At 38.3% G+C, this 16082-nt stretch overlaps 1 pseudogene; it reads left to right on the top strand.

Moving 5' to 3' along the window:
• The first annotated feature begins 2106 nt into the window (after positions 1–2106).
• On the top strand, positions 2107–10558 carry LOC119532740 (annotated as a pseudogene).
• Positions 10559–16082: the final 5524 nt, after the last annotated feature.

Raw genomic sequence — 16082 nt, 5'->3', positions numbered from 1 at the left:
CTAGTTTTCTAAGTGTTTTTATCAAGAAGTGGTGTTGGATTTTGTCAAATGCCTTTTCTGCATCCATTGAGATGATCACATGTTTTTTATTTCCTTTGTTCGGTAATGTGGTGGATTGCAATTATTTATTTTCTTATTTGAACTACTGTTGCATACATGGGATAAATCCCACTTGATTGTGGTATATAATTCTTTCATTATGTTATTGGATTTGGTTTGTGAGTATTTGTTGAAGATTCTTGCATGTATTTTTCATAAGGGATGTTTGTCTGTAGTTTTCTTTTCTTGTGGTATCTTGGTCTGGCTTTGGTTTGAGTGAAGTTGGCCTCATACAATGGAAAAACATTTTCAATATATATGACCAACAGATGGCTAATTTCCTTGATTTACAAAGAGCTCTTTATATGTGAGTGAGATAAACAATCCAATAAATATGGACAACATAAGTGAGCAGTTCAAAGAAAAAAGAAATATAAATATTCAACAAACATGGAAAAAATAAAGGACTACTTGAGTTATCTATTTCTGTGTGACAAATGGCATCAAAACTTAGTGACTTAAAACAACAGTAAACACTTTTTATCTCTGACAGTTTTCGTGCTCTGGGAATTCAGGAGAGGCTTAGCTAGGCAATTCTATCCTAGGATCTTTCATGAGATTGCAGTCAAGATATTGACTAAGGCTGCAATTCTCTGAAGGCTTGACTAGGGCTAGAGGTCCGGTTTCCAAAGGTCTGGTTTCCAAGTGACTTCTTCACATGACCAGCAAGCTGATGCTGGCTTTTGGCAGGAGGCTTCAGTTCCTGCTTAAGTAGGCCTTTCCACCAGGCTATTTGAGTGTTCTCACAGCATGGTGACTGACTTCCTCAGAGCAAGCAACCCAAGAGAGCAAGGCAGAAGCTACAATGACTTTCTGACCTAGCCCCTTTACAGTCACTTATATGGCTTCCACCATACTCTATTAGTCAAGGCTCTCTCAAAAAAATCAGAAGCCATAGAAACACATGGACCTTATTCCAGTATGGGAGCAGTCAGCTGGAGCTGAGCATGGCTGTCCCGTGATGAGGGACATAAGCTCCCCAATTTGTCACAGACCCTACCACTCTATCTTATCTTACACCTAGTTTATTTCAATCACTTACATTCCCTGCCAAGCACTTTAGGTATTTAAGGTTTATTGAGGAACCTAACTTATTTTACTTTTATTTAATAACCATTTATACAAAACTTACTGTGTGCCAGGCACTCATGGGTTTTGCATGCCAGAAGGCTAGGATCACTGCATTTTATAAATTCAATCCTCAAAGAAACCGTGTGAAATAGATACTCTCATCATTCCCATTTTGCCGATGAAGAAACTGAGGCCAAGGGAAATTAAGTAACATATCCAAGGTCACATAGTTAAGTGGAGGAGACAATATTTGAATGTAGGTAATCTGGTGCCAAAATCTATACCTTTAACCACTACTGTGAAATAACTCTATTTCTTTACTTTTTCTGCTGTGTAGAAGCCCCTTTCCTTCTGGGTAGAGGACTCTCCTAAAAACTTCTCAAACTAATTCCCTAAAATTCAGTCACATTTTTTATTTTTAAAGATTCATTCCAGTTCACCTTAATGCATCAATTTTGAATGTAATTTAAAGCCCTTAACACACACACACACACACACACACACACACACACACACACACCGACCCCAACTAAACTATAGAGTCTTAGAGTGGAAGGAGCAAGATAGATCTGCTCCTGCACTCACTTCTTCCTGGTGACTTCTCTCACCAGGGCAGGAGGGAAGCAGAGGGAAACAGGGGTCTTCTTTCTTGTTATAAGGCTTTTTAGCTCACTTTCCATGGGCTGGTGTCATCAGGACCTTTGGGCACATCTTCACACTAACCCCCAGCTAGTGGCGCCATGCTACAATCCTAAAATGCCTATGCCACTTTATTCCCCACTGTTGCAGTTGGGGAGCAAGTGCTATATAGTGTGTCATGGGAACACAGGCTCAGGCAAAACAGAAACTTTCAACAAATGACCACTATACTACTTACACAGCTCAAAGGGTCCAAAAGAGCAGGGGAAGAGAGCCCATCATGGCTGGTCTCCCAGGATGACCAAAACTGCTCGAGTCAAGGTTGGTGGATGGCAGCTCCACATGCTTCACGTTGAAGAAGACAGACAGATCTGTGCTGCTAAGCATGAGGTACTTACATGACTGGGGTGGGGTGGGGAAAGAAACTACCACTGAGAGTTCCTCCCCTGATAAGTATCTGGGGTTGTTTGTTTCCAGTTTCTGGGTAAGGCATGGTCAGGCTTTTTCATTAGACTTAGCATCTTCCCTAGGCTGTGGAATGGAAACAGACTGAGGACTTGGAAATGGTCATTGAGCATATGTCTGTGACTTCCCCAGCAGTGGTACCTGCAAGACTCAAACTCCCTCATGTCATCTACTCTCCATGGCAACACAGGGGCCCATGGGTATATTTGGGTCTTTCTTCCATATGTTTGAGAAGCAGGGAAAGTGACCCTGGCCCCTTCTCTCTCTGACCATCCCACACATGCTTCTCCAACACTTTTCTCTTGCTGTGGTAGCACAGACAAAGGTCAGCAAGTCAAATAACTTAGCAACCACTCAACCAGAGATGTAAATGTCAGCTGCCCCAAATTCTAAGAGTGTTTTGCTTGAGGGCTCCCTCACTTGACTTTGAAGAGTTAAGTGGAGGAGAGCCCCTTCACAAACACTGCATTGCCCCTTAAGGTGTTTTCCTTCTCCTTCCTAGTCCTTTGTGGAGCAGAAAGCCCTGTGTGTGTATTGAAGCTCAACACTATTTTCCAAATTCTGCTCCCTGGAACACCACACCAGTGAGATGCTCCAAGAATAAATGGTTCTGTGGGTGAATTCATTTATAAAGAGCTGCATAACTCTGTTCCCTTTTGGAGATATTTTTAATGTATATTAATATACTTGAGGCTCTAAGAATTTCCACAGTAAAGATGGCTTAACTTGGTATTCTCTAAACTTACTTTATTTGACCATAAACCCTTTTTGCCCTACAATTATTACCATACCAGTCACAGATCTAGGCAAGAGAGATCTTTGCATCCCTTTTCCTGCATCCTCAAAGCCAAAGATGACTGTGTCAAAATATAACATTGCTTTGTGGTTGGTTCAGCTGCCATTGTGGGAAACCAATATGGGTGGGAAGTCTGGAGAGGATCAGAGTGGTGGAAGTGCTTTGAAAAGAGAAAAGAAAAATTCACGTGTCAAATCCTCCTTCTCTGATAGCATGAAAACAATACAGTTTTACATAACAAAGTATGTTTTCCTGCTGGACCAAGCTTCCATTTTCCCTGCTTTCTTTGTGTTCCAATTAATGGCTCTAGAGGTACACATTAATTAGCATGGTATCCACAACAGCTGTACATGGTGGCTCAAGAACATGTTACAATATTAAACAATTAAAATTCATCTTAAATGTGGATGTTAAATACGTTGGTCTACATGTACCATGTACTGTATGATACTGTTCTTTACATTGGCAACTAGATGGACATGTATGCTTGAATGATAAATACTTTTAATTTTAATGAAAATATTTAATAATATTGAATTGAATTTAAAATTAAAGCATTTTGGCTTTATTTAAATAATAAGAGTAATGTCAAAGATTGTCAGCGGCATTAACATGGTTAATAAAGAAAAGGATGCATAAGCAGATTTTTGGCCAAAAAATCCAGAAGCATTCTTTGTATTATTTATGGCATTTTGTTTGAATTTGGTATTAGAAGGCATGGGCTCATCTTGTCCAATAGAGACATTCCTTGAACCAGTTCAAAGACTATACATGATATTTTCTAAGCTTGCCCAATGATGGAACAATCTTTATGAAAACATCCAATGTGACCTTCCATCCATTCCAGGATACTAATCCAACAGAATACTATTAAGGCAATTAGATTTAATTTATACAATTTTGAAATTCCAAAAAGAGTTCAGTGAAACAAGAGAAGTTCCTCAATTCAAAAGTGAATCATGTGGCCTACCCCACCTCGATGGTTGCTAACATGACCACAGACATAGGGGACTTGTGGTTTGATGGGTTGAGCCCTCTACCATAGGTTTTACCCTTGGGAAGACGGTTACTGCAAAGGAGAGGCTAGGCCTCCCTATAATTGTGCCTAAGAGTCTCCTACCGAATGCCTCTTTGTTGCTCAGATGTGGCCCTCTCTCTCTAGCTAAGCCAACTTGAAAGGTGAAATCACTGCCCTCCCCCCTACGTGGGATCAGACACCCAGGGGAGTGAATCTCCCTGGCAACGTGGAATATGACTCCCAGGGAGGAATGTAGACCTGGCATTGTGGGACGGAGAACATCTTGACCAAAAGGGGGATGTGAAAGGAAATGAAATAAGCTTCAGTGGCAGAGAGATTCCAAAAGGAGCCGAGAGGTCACTCTGGTGGGCACTCTTACGCACAATTTAGACAACCCTTTTTAAGTTCTAAAGAATTGGGGTAGCTGGTGGTGGATACCTGAAACTATCAAACTATAACCCAGAACCCATGAATCTCGAAGACAATTGTATAAAAATGTAGCTTATGAGGGGTGACAATGGGATTGGGAAAGCCATAAGGACCACACTCCACTTTGTCTAGTTTATGGATGGATGAGTAGAAAAATAGGGGAAGGAAACAAACAAACAAACAGACAAAGGTACCCAGTGTTCTTTTTTACTTCAATTGCTCTTTTTCACTTTACTTATTATTCTTGTTATTTTTGTGTGTGTGCTAATGAAGGTGTCAGGGATTGATTTAGGTGATGAATGTACAACTATGTAATGGTACTGTGAACAATCGAATGTACGATTTGTTTTGTATGACTGCGTGGTATGTGAATATATCTCAATAAAATGAAGATAAAAAAAAAGTGAATCATGGTATTTGTCGGAAAATGAAGATAATTTTGAATTTGCACTATCCACAGTTATTTGGTAAAACAGTTGCTTGCTATTAAAACTTAACAAAAGTTTATTTTAAAAAAAACTGTTTCACTGTTCAGAGGATTTTTAATTTTAGAGGAAATTTTTTCTAAATCAAAAGGAACTGCATATGAAATATGCAACAAAGGGTGATATTCCAAAAAAAATGTGAGGATACCAGAATATAGAAGCAAAAATTTGGTGTGACTCTGAAGGAGAAGATTCACCTATAAAGAATCCTAAATCTCATTGCTAAGGAGATCACTTTTTGGTGGTCTCTTTTAAAGAGAGATTTGAACCAATCAATCGAGATACTGCTATTCTTTGGTGTTCTATAGAATATCCCAACATTGACAAATATTAAAGAAAAAGAACTTAAGAAATATGATAAGGAGCCAGATACTCCTTTAGGAGACAGTGAAAATCATGATATAACTACTAACAATATACATGATTAAATTAAAATATTTTGTAATATGTTGTGATAATGATCATTTGTCTATGCAATCCCATGGTAATGATATACATAATATGTCATTTTTTGTTTCCAAATCTATGTATTGCTTTGATGATATTATTAGCAATTACAGTTGTTACTGCCCAGCAGAGCAAAGTTTCTTCAAATTGAAATGATATTTTAAACCATCCAAGAATTTCATGATGTACTACAGACATCAATAATAGCTTATTTGACATCATTGTCAATAAAACATATGCTATGTAAATTTTGGTTTTGCTGAAATGAAGGCAAGGAGATAAATGTTATGTAATAAAAAATAATTGATGAACTGTGTTTGCATTTATTTTATTATTCACCTAAACATCACTGGATCATCGATAGAACACCCAAACATGTTCAACAATAATTAAATTCATTATCTTTGATTTTTTGCCATCTTTCAATCATATAAAGACCATAGCTGTTTTCCATACTTTAAAATTTTTCAGGTATGTTTGCCAAAGTTAATGGATAGAACACATTTTATTTAGCAGTTTCTTCTTGACCTGGGTCTTGCAAATATTAGAGGCAGGCCTGCTTATAAATGTCCTGAAGAGCAGTTTTCTGAGGAATATCTATTTGGGAAAAGTTCAAGTGTAGACATCAGAGGTCACACGTTCTGTTTCTGATTCCCTTCTCATTTAATTCACTTTGACTTACTGTGTACACTCTTTACTGTTATTTTCCTTTCCATCAAACTTGACTTCCTGCACAGTAATTAGTTTTAGATTGATTCGTTGCCTTTTTTCTTATATCCTAAAACCCTTTTGGGTCCTATACTGAGTTCCTGAGCAAACAATGCTCTAAATCAGTGCTCTGCATCATCAACCAGGATGCTGCACATGCTACCATTTTGTCTTTGGTACCCATGGCAGACATTGCTAACTATTCACACACTCTTTCCTACTGATCCTGGATGCAGCTTCAGAATTCTCCTGCATAGTGTGCCAGGAAGCCATTCTTAATAGTTTGGAGTTGGCACAATTAGCAAAAGCTACTTGCCAAGCCTCACCAAAAGCTGGGTCAGGACTTGTGATAGGTACAAGGCATGCAGAAGTGAAGGGAATAGTCTTTCCCCTTGAGAAGTTCCCAATCTAGTGGTAAATGGCCCTTAATGACCTGGACAAGACTCTATATACCTTCTAGGAATTATCTCACATTCATGAAGTCTTCTTTGAAAGCCAGAAATCCTATTTCATCCTTCAAAGATTTGCTCATTGAAAGCAAAAATTAGGAATAAGACCACTTAGATGGAGTTTATTTCAGAATTTTTAAGCCATGGTCCAAAATCCCAAAATTCATTTTGAAATAAACTTATTAAAGTATGACAATTGTAAAGAAGTAAAAAAAAAAAAGTGAAGCTTATAGATTACCATAAAGTAGATACACCTGTGTAATCATCCCTCAGAACAAAAGTAGAAATTACCAGCAGCCAAGAGACCCTTGTGCCCCCTCCCACTTACAGTAGATCCTCACTGTTTACAGATTCTGTACTTGCGAATTCTTACCTAAAATTTATTTGAAACCCCAAAATCAATTCTCGCTTTTGCAGTCAATCTCCAACAAACGCAGCAACAAATTTGAGTTGCCCAACTGTACACATTCCCACCTGAGGGAATTTCCATGCCAAAAAAAGACTGTTGGAATTTCAATTAGGTTTAAGTGGAATCCATAGATCAGTTTGGGGAGGAATAACACTTTCAGAATATTGAGTTCTCCAATCCATGAAAATAGTACCTCTTACTATTTATTTTGCCTTTAATGTCTCTAAAAATATTTTATAATTTTCTAGTAAAGTTCTTACCAATCTTTCATTAGATTTATTCCTTGGTAGTTGATGGAGTTTTGATGCTCTTGCCGATGGTAATGTTTTTAAAATTTCATTTTCTAATTGTTGCTAGTATGTGGAAATACAATTGAATTTTTTCTATGTTGACCTTGTGCCCCATGACCTTGACGAATTTGCTTATTCATTCTAATGGTTTGTCCATAAATTATTTTATATTTGCTACATACATCATCATGTATGTACAAATATATGTATGTAATATATGTAAATAATAATGGTATATTTATTATTTTCCAAACCTTATACTTTCTATCTTTTCTTACCTTCTGTCACAGGCTAGGAGCTGTAGTACCATCTTAAATGGAATTGGTGATAGCAGATATCCCTGTCTCATTAACAATCCTGGGGGGAGATTTCAATATTTCACTATTAAATATGATGTTTACTGTAGTTATTTTGTAAATACCCTTTATTCCATTAAGCAATTTCCCATCTGTTTCTAGTTTGCTGGGTTGTATAACACACTTTTTCTGCATCTCTTGAGAGGATCCAATGATGGTTCTTCTTTAATCTGTTAAAGTGGTAAACTATACTGGCTGATTTTCAAATATTAATCTGTCTGTATTCTGGATTATATTCAAATTGGTCATGATATAATATCTTTTTATATATACCAGGATTTGGTTTGCTGATATATTGGCTAGAATTTCTTCATCTATGTTATGAGAGAGATTGGTGTGTAGTTTCCCTTTCTTGTACTGACTTGTCAGATTTTGGGATTAAGATTGTGCTACCCTCATAAAACTAGTTGGGATGTGTTCCCTCTTTTTCTGTTTTCTGGAAGAGTTTCTATGAGAGCCTTCCTAAACTGTTTGGTAGGATTCACCAGTGAAGCCATCTGGGCCTGGAATTTTTAGGGGAAATTTTTAATTACACATGAAATTTCTTTAATATATTTAGGACTATTCACATTTTCCTTTCTTGTGTCACTTTTAGTAAGCTGTGTTTTCCTACGATGTTGTTATGTCATCTACATTTTCAAATGTATTGACATAAAGTTGTCCAAAATGTCTTTTTTAAGTTTTTAATATCTGTAATATTTGAAATGACATTCCCCTTTTTTCATTCCACTTTTTATTTGTGCCTTCTCTATTTCTTTTGATCAGTCTTGATAGGACCTTATCCATTTTAGTAGTCTTTTCAGAAACCAACTTTTGGCTGTGTTGATACTCTCTATAAAATATTTTTATAATTTATTAATTTCTGCTCTTTTGTTATTTTCCCTTTTTCTGGATTTAACTAGCAGTTCCTTTTCTAATGTCATGATATGGATACACAGATCATTGCTTTTCATCCTTTTTTTCCTGAAATATGCAATTAAGACTCTTTAAACACCTTTAGCCTCACCCCACAAGTTTAAATACATTGTGTTTTCTATATCATTCAGTTCAAAATATATTTTAATTTCCATTGTCATTTCTTCTTTGACTCATGAGTTATTTAGAATTAAGCAATAGAAATATTGTTAATTTCCAATATTTGGAAATTTCCTAGTTATCTTTTTTGCTATTGACTTCAAGGTTAATTCCTCTATAGTGAGAGAATATACTCTGCCTGATTTTAATTCTTTGGAAGTTTTTGAGACTTGCCATATGGTCGAGCATATGGTGAATTTTGGTAAATGTTCCATGTGCATTTGAAAAGAATGTGTATACTATAGATATTTGGTGCAGTTTTTAAAATATATCAATAAATTTATGTGTATTACTTACATTGTTTAAATTATCTTCATCCTTACTTTTTTTGTCCATTTGTTCTATCAGTTCCTGAGAGAACTGTATTGAAACCTCTCACCATAAATGCAGATTTATGTATTTCTCATTTTGGTTCTGTCAATTTTTGTTCTATATATTTGAGGCAATATTACTAGTATATACAAATAAAGTATTTTATGTCTTTCTGGTGGTTGGTCCTTTTATTTTTATATGATGTCTCTCTTTATCTATAGCAATATTTCTCAACTATTGACATTTTGGGCAGTATAATTCTTTGTTGTATATGGAGTATTGTCCTGTGCACTGTAGGATGTTTAGCAGTACCACATCCTCTACCCACTAGATACCAGTAGCATCCTCATCTTCAGTCATGACAATCAAAAGTATCTCCAGACATTGCCAAATGTCCACTAGGGGGCTAAATTGTTCCTAGTTGGGAGTCACGGATCTAAAGTAATGCTTTGTGCCTTAGAGTCTATTTTATCTGATGTTAGGAGAGTCACTTTCTTTTGTCCTTTGCAAGGTATTTCTTTTTCTGTCATTTTACTTTCAACCTTTCAGTATCCTTATACAAGATATTTCTCATGTAAGCAACCTATGGTTGATTGTCTTTTTAAATCCAATCTGACAATCTTTTCATTGTAATTGGAGCATTTTTTTTCCCTTTACCTTTAATGTGATGAGTGATATATTTGGATGTATATCTACCATCTTTGTTTCATACTTAGTCCATCATTCTATGTTCTTTTATTCTCTCCTTTCTTGCCCTTTTTGTTATCTCTCCATTAGTTAATTGAGCATTCTTTTTTATTTAATGGTTATCCCATAGATCACAATATTTGTCTTTAACTTTTTAAAATGTTATGTAAGACTTCTGGCAGCAAGCTGCAGGGCCATGGCCACCCCCTCCAACCTTGCCCCGGGGACTGGCTGCATGGGGAAGGCCTCTCTGTGGGCTGTGGTGTTGCAGTGGGCAGGATCCCAGGAGGTTTGTGGGGACCAGGTCACCCGCCTCGAAGGAGAAACCTCCAGACACAGAAAAAGAAATTCTGGAGGGTCTACCGGTTTCATGCCATTGGAGCCAACAGGCATTTGTCTTGGCTAAAGGTGGCACAGACAGTTCTGACAGTGGTGGCCCTACCCCCAGGCTTCTACTAGCTCCCAGGGCCTCATGCCTCTTGACTCCCTGTGCCTGGTGGCTGGGATAGCTGGCTTCACTCTCAACATGCTGTGCCAGATGAGCTATTTCTTCCAAAGGCTGGTGGGAACCCTGTACTTCAGTGAATCAGGCACCATGCTGCAGGTGGCCCACCTGACCTTTTGGGGGCTGGCGGCAAGATACACACTGCCCTGTGGCCGATGTGATCCCCCTGATGGAAATGAGGGACCAGCCCCAGGAAGTGTTCATGCAAATCCAGCAGCACAGTGGGAAACAGACCTTCCATCTCACCCTGCGCTGTGGTCGCATCCCGGACAAAGAACACTTCATGCAGGTGTTTGGGATTCTAGACACACTCAAGTGAACATCCGGGAGCTGGGCTTTTGAGTAACTTTGGGTTGTCTAGATCTCTGCTGGGAAGACTAAGGGTGCAGGCAAGCTTGAAGAAGGAGATCAGGCAGCCAGAGTCTTTGCTGAGACCCCTGGGAACTTGCTTTTTGGGATGAGAAAATTCATGAGGCAGAAGCTAGTAACCAGGTTTAGAAAAAAGATCCTTAGTGCAAATTCTTAACTGCACGTGTATATGACATTAAGTTCATAGAGGAAGCTACATCAAGTTCACCCATACAGTATGCAGCTGGGAAATCAGAAAACAGGAGTGTTGGGGGAAGCCCAAGATTTAGAGTCTGAAGTCTTGGCTTTTGTCAGTTCTCACCTCCCCATCCAGGGCAGGTTATTGAGTGTCTCTGAAAATTGGTTTTCACATTCATATAACGGAGGGCCCTGCCTGTCTGTTGGGATGGGTATAAGGATAAACAATAAATATCAAGAGTGCTTTGAAAACTCAATAGCCTGGAGCAAATACTAAGGATTAGGTCAGATGTCATGGCACAGTGAATGGCTCCCAGGCAATCAGTAGGGATTTCCACTTATGTGCCCAGCTGCAGAAGGGCTGGCACGAGCTTAGAGTGGGGTCTCTTCATCCCTCTAGCATGGTAGCTGCACACTGTTTGGACAGGGACGACATCCACGTGAGCACAGAACCCCACCTGGGATTGTGGTCAACAGCCAGAGATCTGGGAGCTCTCACATTTGGAAGTCTTTGCAGCACAATAGTCAGATGGACTATATGCTGGTATGTTATTTTGTAGACTAAAATCACTTAAAATGTGTCCCCTCCCCTCATAATTAATATTATGCTTACTATAGAAAATTTGCAAGGAAGAGTGAAGAAGACAGTTATAATTCTGCCAAAGTCAGTAACTAAATGTTTTGGGTAGCCTTCAGTCTCCTTTTAAACACCAATGTTATACTGCAAATGAAACTGTGTTTTTGCTTCATATTATTACACAGGACTATCTCAGTTATAAACACTCATTTAAAAATTCAGAAATTATAAAATATGTAGCTGAGTCCTTTTAGCCTTTGCTATTTTGGTCATTTCCACTTTTTTAATTATTATAAAAAAACTTTCAGCTATTTTAAAAAGTGCTGTATAAGTTAATCCAAGGACTTTAGGCCCTTTTCCTCTATTTACCTCAATCTCACCTTTTAAAATTTTTAATTCTCCATATACATAACCCCAATAACTCATCATTACTTAATTTTATATAGTCAGTTTTTATTTAGATCTACTCAAATATTTCTTCTTTTCTTTGTTCCTCATTTCTTTCTGCATCTCCACACTTCCATCTGGGATCATTTTCTTCCACTTGACTAGCTCACTTTAGTATTTTGTTTAGTGTGGGTCTTCTGATGATGAATTCTCTAGTTTATAGGATTACTTCTCTTTCACTTCTGAAGGACAGTTTGCTTGGTTTAGAATTTTAAGTTGCCAGTTATTTGCTTTCTTTTAGCACTTTGAAGATATCATTTCATTTCTGTTGATAAATCAGCTATCAATCTTTTTCTACACTTGTGAAGATGATATGTGTTTTGGCCTTTGTCTTGTTCTCATACATTTTTTGTCTATTGTTTCATTGATTTTACTATAATGTGCTTTTCTATGTATTTTACTATAATGGTTTTCTTTGCATTTATAATGATTGGTATTCAAAATACATTTTAATTCATGGTTTGATATCTTTCATCAGTTTTGGAATATTCTTGCCCTTCATTGCTTCAAATATTGCTTCTCCCCCTATTCTCTCTCTGTCCTCTCCTCCTGAGGCTCTATTTACATATATATTAGATCTTTTCACCATACTCCATACAAAGAGCAAGAAATACTTTGCAAATACTAACCAATAGAAAGCTAGTATGATTATACTAAGTTCTTGTTCTGTTTTTTCCCTCCTTTTATCTCAATAGGCTTAAGTCTAGATATTTTCTTTTGACCTATCTTCCAGTTCACTAGCTCTTTTCAGCAGTGTCTAATCTGCTGTTAAACCCTGTTTCAGTCATCTATTGCTACATAATAACTCACCTTCAAATTTTGCATCTTAAATAACTTCCACCATTTATTTGTTCATGATTCTGTAATTTGGGCAAGGCTCTGTTCTGTGCAGTGTTGGCTAGGGTAGAATAACAGGGATTGGAGGGATCCAAAATGGCATCACTCATGCATAGTATCTCAGCTAGGGGGATTGAAAGAGTTAGGGACTGGCTGGGCCTCTCTCACCCCCTCCTTCCTTCCATCCACCCCACCTTCCCATATTCTTTAATTTTACAGGGTCTGTCTCTGTCCATGTGCCCCCTCCCCCAACACACACACAGAGGCAGAGTATTCAGAATTCTTTATATGATGGGTCAGAACTCCAAGAGGGTAGAAATGATAGCTGACATGCTTCTTAATGCCTAGGGCTAGAACTGGTACAGCATCATTTCCACTACATCCTTGACTCACAAGTGGCCCTTCAGATGGCTGAAGTTAGCTACCTTAGCCTCTAAGGGGTCCTGCAGTGCTACTTCATCTGGCATGATTTTGAGTCCTTTACTATCTTCCTTGCTCTTCACAGAGACTCCTAAACCCAGAACAATGGCTGGAGTGTAGCAGTACTCAATAAATATTATTTCAATAAATCAATGAAGGAATGAATGCTGTTGACCCACTGCTCCCTTCAGTAGCATATACACAAATATTGGAATAATACTAGCGCTGTGGTAGGCAAATTTGCAAATTCTTCAAGCCTTTATATCTTCTACATGTTGAACCCCCCTCCCTGCAAATACCTAATAACTTGTTAAAATTCTCCAGTTTATTTCTTACCCTGGGGCAGGACAGTGAAGGGGTGAGCAGTGAGAACAATCTCAATGGAAACAACCTTCGGCTCTGAGCTCCAGGTAGCATAATTCCTAGGATCTGGAACAATTCTCTCTTTCTTCCCCAAATAAAATCCCAGGTGGCCATTAAGTGTCTTCAAAGACCATTAACATGCTTCTGGTGTCATTTTTGGGGTGTTCTCTGCTTCTCTACTGGTGGCCTAAATACAGTTGCTGCTGTTATTTACTCCCACTCCAACAATGCTGGCTGACCCCAACCTTTGACTCATGCCCTCTCCCATTATGGCCCTCATTGACCTTATGGTGCCTTCTGCCAAAATAGGATTGTCCCAGTTCTGCTGATACCACTGACTCTGAGGTGGGAGTTCTCTCTCTTACTACAAGAGGGTATTACAGTTCTTTTATTTTTCTCTCAAATGGATGTCAGTATCTAAAACCCTTCTCTGTTAAGGAATGTGGGACTGTGTCAGGAGACATTTCAGAGAAGCCTCAAAAAAAGTGGCGTATGTAGTAGAAATAACTCTAATGCAAAGTCTAGGGAGCTACCTTCTCTTCTGACATACTGCTTTGTGTGTGTTTGTGCTTGTGTGTGTGTGTGTGTGTGTGTGTGTGTGTGTGTATGTGTATATGATTAAAGCCAAGTTTTCCTGACTCCTTTCCCACAGTTCTTTCTACCAGGCTATGTTCTCAATAACAACAACAATAAAGATAATATCAACTAACATTTAATGAGCACCTTCCAAGTGATATGCCAGGCACTGCTCTAAGTGCTTATATGTATCACCTTATACATAATTATTAAATCTGGAGTGGAGGGACAAACAAATGAATAGATTTGGGGAAATTAAAGCATTATGTAATGTGAATTTGGGGGGCAAGATTTTTAAGGAGCACTGTGAGACAGAGTTTTTTTTTAATTCAGTTTTATTGAGATATATTCACATACCATGGTGTACAATCAACTGTTCACAGTACCATCATATAGTTGTGCATTCATCACCCTAATCTATTTTTGAACATTTTCCTTACACCAGAAAGAATCAGAATAAGAATAAAAAATAAAAGTAAAAAAGAACACCCAAATCATCCCCCCCATCCCACCCTATTTTTCATTTAGTTTTTGTCCCCATTTTTCTACTCATCCATCCATACACTGGATAAAGGGAGTGCGATCCACAAGGTTTTCACAATCACTCTGTCACCACTTATAATCTACATTGTTATACAATCATCTTCAAGAGTCAAGGCTACTGGGTTGGAGTTTAGTAGTTTCAGATATTTACTTCTAGTTATTCCAATGCATTAAAACCTAAAAAGTGTTATCTATGTGGTGCGTAAGAATGTCCACCAGAGTGACCTCTCGACTCCATTTGAAATCTCTCAGCCACTGAAGCTTTATTTTGTTTCATTTTGCATCCCCCTTTTGGTCAAGAAGATGCTCTCAGTCCCATGATGCCAGGTCCATACTCATCCCCCGGAGTCATATCCTGCGTTGCCAGGGAGATTTACACTGCTGGTAGTCAGGTCCCATGTAGGGGTGAGAGCAGTGAGATTACCTGCCGAAGTGGCTTAGTTAGAGAGAGAGAGAGGGCCACATCTGAGCAACAAAGAGGCACTCAGGGGGAGACTCTTAGGCACAATTATAAGCAGGTTTAGCCTCTTCTAAGCAGGTTTAGCTTCATAGGGGCAAGTCCCAAGACAGAGGGCTCAGCATATTAAGCCATCAGTCCCCAATGTTTGTGAGAACATCAGCAACAATCCAGGTGTGGAAGTCCAACACCTTCGCATCCTCCCCCAGCTCCTCATGGGAATATATATTTTTATTCTCTGCCCAAATTACTTTGGGATGTGTTGCTATTTCACTCTAACCTATACAGACCTACCATATCTCACTTCCTATTCAAAGTTCCATGTAATTGTGATGTTTGAACAAACTGACTGTAGAAGTTATATTGTTTAGAAAATATAGATCCTACATCAAATAAACATCTCTTCCCTTGGTCTCACATGGAAGTTGAAGTTTTAACACACAGTCAGTTTCAACTTTTACCCTTTGGCCCAATTTGCCCTAGTCTTAACCAGATCTGCTTCATTCATATCTCTAATTGAAATCTGGGCTCTTTTTCAGCTTTTTTTTTTCTTTTTTTTTTTCTAACAATTGCTGTATGCATTAATACTGACATTCATATCTGCTGAGTTCTAGCTCTGAGTTTCAGGTGTCACAAAGATACCCGATGTTCCAGAGACCAATCAGGTTATACACGAAGGGATCAACATCTCACAGTTTGGAGATAGCCATTACAATTCAGGAATAGGTTTGACTGCTGTAAGAGCTTACAATCTAGGGACCATTATAATAGTCATTTCCCTGTTCGGCTGTGCTCTAAGATTCAATTCTGAGTTTACACATTGTAATTAGTCCATATTGGTGAGGCATTATAGTGTTTGCCTTTGTTTCTGGCATACTTCACTCAAAATGCTGTCTACAGGATCCATTCACCTCGTTGTTTGTCTTATAACTTAACTCCTTCTCATAGTTGCTCAATATTCCATTGCATGCATACACCACAGTTCACCATTCTGTTCAGTCAGTGTGCCCTTAGGCCACCTCCACCCACTGCAAATCATGAATACTGCCTCCATGAACACCAGTGTGCAAATGTCCA

Source organism: Choloepus didactylus, chromosome 4 (genome assembly GCF_015220235.1).
Source record: "Choloepus didactylus isolate mChoDid1 chromosome 4, mChoDid1.pri, whole genome shotgun sequence".
Taxonomy (NCBI): Eukaryota; Metazoa; Chordata; class Mammalia; order Pilosa; family Megalonychidae; genus Choloepus; species Choloepus didactylus.
Note: the sequence above shows the minus strand (reverse complement) of the source record. Positions and strands in the feature narration are given on the sequence as shown.